This window comes from Aegilops tauschii, chromosome 6 (assembly GCF_002575655.3).
Source record: "Aegilops tauschii subsp. strangulata cultivar AL8/78 chromosome 6, Aet v6.0, whole genome shotgun sequence".
NCBI classification, from domain to species: Eukaryota; Viridiplantae; Streptophyta; class Magnoliopsida; order Poales; family Poaceae; genus Aegilops; species Aegilops tauschii.
The window spans coordinates 20,609,981-20,614,311 of NC_053040.3; the positions used below are offsets into that span (position 1 = coordinate 20,609,981).

The 4,331-nt window shown below is 41.0% G+C and overlaps 1 long non-coding RNA gene across 1 annotated transcript; it reads left to right on the forward strand.

Annotated features, from left to right (window-relative positions):
- Positions 1-2,968: 2,968 nt before the first annotated feature.
- Positions 2,969-4,065, forward strand: LOC120967302 (uncharacterized). The gene is made up of 2 exons (XR_012186767.1): positions 2,969-3,075; positions 3,536-4,065. It is a non-coding gene; the product is annotated as an uncharacterized lncRNA (long non-coding RNA).
- The last annotated feature ends 266 nt before the right edge of the window (positions 4,066-4,331 follow it).

Below are 4,331 nucleotides of genomic sequence, written 5' to 3' on the forward strand. Positions count from 1 at the left end.
TGAAGAAGTTATACATCGGCTGTCCTGAGAGCATGGTATCTCGAGCAATGCACTCCCCTAAGACTGAGAAGTAGACCACGCTGTGGGAAGGAGAAATTCTCCGGCTGAAGAGCGACTGGCTTTGCCAATGTCCGCTGAGTGAAGTAGTTTCTCAGTGGGTGATGCACTGATCTGTATTTCTGTTTTGTACCATAGAGATCGAAACGCCGTATACACTAATACTTCTTTTAGTTGATGTCTGAATTAGCTGACCATTTTGCTGTCAGTAATCTTCCCATTGTAACCTGTGAACCACACATAAAGCACAATTTTTTTAAGATCTTGAGTTGGTAAGCATGATGTAGTCCGTGTTGTAAAACTTTGCGATCTACCATGAAGAAGTCAAACTCGTAAAGCACAGTAGAATCTGGGTACCAAATCCTTGGAGCCAGACTGTGTTTCCAGCAGGACTGCATGGACACATCCCTTAGTAGCGGTTCTTCCATTGCGTCGACCTTGTTGGAAGCTGCAATATATTGCCTACATGATAGAACATGGAACAAAATTGCAGGCATGTAGTCGAGATCAACACCGTTAGTTGGATAAGATGTATTGTGCATTTAGTGTTTCTATATTAAGTTGAACCTTTTTCATAGATCTGTACTTTGTGTATTATACATTATATCCAGTATTTTTTTAGGGAAACAATATATCCAGTAAATAATACCATTGGACTGATGCTTTTCATGTCTAAGGATAAATGGTGCAGGTAATTTCATCAAACCATGTACTAACTTTTCAATACTGTTCTGGAAAACAATTTCATGGAATTACAATACACTCATATGGCTATTAACATTTGGTTGATGAATATCTCAGTTTTACCGAATAATCTTCCCTTACCCATACTGGAGCGGATTTGTTCTTTCATGTTTACTTATTTTTCCTAGTATTCCTGTCCAGCTCGGAGGTTTCATAGGCTTGCTGAACCATCTTCTCATGACTGAAGTTGGCTTCCTTCAAGAGATAATATGGGGTGAATTATTTGGACAATAAAACCTTCAGATTTCTGAAAAGTGAGGTTACTTTCCAACTACATTTGTAGGCAAGCCTGCTCTTATCATGTTTAAGAAGGGAGACCAATATGGTTTGGTGTACATTATGGTATGATCCTTTTTTATTGATTTATTATATGCCTTCGACTTGTTTCACTCACTTTTCCGCTTTGTTTTGACCATACTTCAGTCTTCAGCCATATAAGATCAGTTTATACTATTGTCCTAGCATATGAACCATCCTTAGCCGACTCATTTTTTCAAAAGCTTGCCAGTGGTCACTTTGACATTATCTCTGCACTTTAGTTAATTACAAATTATCTGAACGGATGATTTTAGCATGAACATGCAGTATGCAAAATCTGAATTTTTGATCATGTTCCATAGTGAGAGTCTATAATAAACAGGAGGAAATAGGCGTGTATTTTTGTTTTCAAGGAGACAAACCATACTTGCTGTGTGCATATTTGGCGAGGAAAATTTAGTGTTGTTTGAACTAATTCTATTTGATGTTTGTGTAGGTTTTAGATTTCTGCAGATATATGTGATGGAATGCGGATATGTAGCATGACTTATGTCTGCAGTACACCTTCACGTTTGAAGTTAAGCAACGTGGATCCGGTGTTCATGATGAAACATTTCATGGCTAGTCCGTGGTTACAATTACACAGGGCATTGAGTTGTGCTTTCATTTCCAAACTGGTGGTCTGGACAATACTATGACCTGATGATCTTGTTCATGACCAGATTTTGCTGGACAACAATTTCATAAGTGGGCATTCGCACACACTGCTCACGAGTGCTTTCAGACACATCGATGTCCAATACCTCTTCAACAATTTGGCGGCTTCTACTTCTGCTCAAGCGTAAGACCTTGTGTTCACTCTTCTCATCTGTTGACGATGTAGACATTAAACATATTTGTTTGTCAGGCATGCATAGCTTTGGTGGAAAGGACTTATTAGTGAATTAACTGGTGTATTTGTATCACCTTGATGTAGTTTTATAATTCAGGAAAGGAAACTAACTCAGTCCTTTTTTCAAATAAAGGAATAATGGAAGCTAATTCAGTCCTTTTTCAGACAAGGAAAACTAATCCAGTCCTTTCCTGTATTGGTTATATTGGTTATCTTTCCTGTATTGGCACTCAGACCAACATCATAATATAGGAAATATGTTATCAACACTTTCAACCAAGTGTGCAGTACCACTCAATTGTTCCAAAAAGATATGCTGAAATCATATGATCGTGATTAAGAAACAGTATGATATTTGATAGGAGTGAATTGGCTCTATTATTTACCCAGTGAAACTATAATAAATACTACTCTAATTAAATTACTCTGTTTACAGTAAACTCTTTTATATGAAGCAATGATGTCCTCTGGTACGGACAATATAATATAGCACATGCATATAGTTATACAAACAGTAATAGTATGAGCATATAGCTATACCAGTGACAAGTACAAATTTGATAAAGCATGGGTGATCAGAAGTACATTCTGGTGTGCGAGACAACAACCAAGAGCAGTCTATTTTATCATTCTAAAACAACACCACTTATCAGTATAGTATCATGTTCATGTCAGAATCTAAGAGATTAAGGAACATAGGGAGTGATGGTAATTATGGACATTGGAGAGGAAGAAATTTGATCACATATGCTATATAGGGACTTTTGTAGATGCATGCTAGCTGCAGAAGCACATCCCTGTATGGAGAAAATTCACTTTATTAGAGTACCAACATGAATATGACAGTGCGGTGCAAGCCAATGCTGATTAGCGGTGGTGGGCGAGGTGGCGGGAGGCGATGATGACAAATGATATAGTGGTCAGCCGATAAATGGTAAGCAGCGCCGCCGTTTGGTTCCTTTCCTCTCCTCGCTTCTGCCTCTTCCTATATTCATGTTTCATGTTCTTTGTTTGTCAGATGTTGTTCATCTTCACTGCCCGGCAGGGGCCTCTTCGTGGTTGATCTAGCATCAGGCAACTTAGTAGGAGAGGCGGCTCTCATGGATTAGGATGTTGCACATCAGGTGAACCAATTGATGGGCTGTTCAACGTGCTGATCTTGTTGATTTGTTCTCAACATATCCTCTGTGCTGCTGTATTTTTTGAATCAGTTGGTGGTTTATATTAGCAAATAGTATTACTCTGTCACTTTTAAACCACCGGTGCTGTACGTAATTAGTCTTCTAAACTATAAAACTACTGCTTTTGCGTTCATATAAGCCTTCTTGATATCTATTGTGCCACTGTTCTTCCTTTTAAGGCTGATCCAAATGTCCATATAAGCCTTTTAAATCACCAACTTTCATATTGTTGTACTTTTAGTCCAATGTAATAACACTACATGGTACAAATTGGTGAGTAAATGGGCCCGCGCCCAGAGGAGGTCGTCCCCGGCGCTTGCATCCTCGGCGCGCTGCCACCGCTAGCCCCCACTCTTCTCCTGTTCTTTCTGTTCTGTCAGGCACTGATCAAGGTGTGATGCAGGCATGGGTGCGGCCACGGCGTACGGGACGGCCAAGAGCGGGGTGGGCATCCCGTCCATGGGGGTGCTGCACCCGGAGCTGGTCATGAAGTCCATCATGCCCGTCGTCATGGCGGGGGCACTCGGGATCTACGTCGTCATCACTGCCGTCATCATATCCACTGGGATCAACCCCAGGGTCAAGCCCTACTTCCTCTGCAATGGCTACACGTACCTCTCCTGCGTCCTCGCCGGCGGTATGGCCATCGGCATCATTGGTGACGCCGGTGTCAGGGCGCGTGTTTGCTCGGAGTTACCGTCGCCTTTGCTGCCCCCACATAGGCTGCCTGCATCGAAGGTATTCGACATATTGTCCAGCCGGTCTGATCGTTCTTCATTATCTTCTCTTTGTATTCCTGTGTTGCTGGTAATTCGTAAAGTGTGCATTGTTAACGTCTTAGAAGTTTATGCATTGCTCACGCCATTTAACAACTGTGTGTGTTTGTGTATTGTGATGACAACTACCTACATGACTTATATTATAGCCCTGTTATGCCTTCTGTTGTATGGGTTGGGAACCGACCATGTTTGATTATGCTCCAAGCCACCCTTTCCCAGCAGGTTTGGTGCTTTCGAAGCTGTCAACAATTATTGTGATTGACCATGGGAAGGAAGCTTTACCACTTGTGGAGATTTCAGACCGAGTGAAGAAAGTATATAGTCTCCTAACTTCACAACATTTTGGTTCAGTCATTAATTTATATACAAAGTAATATGTAATCTCTACTGGTTGCTTCTGGGAATCCAGACTTCCCTTTT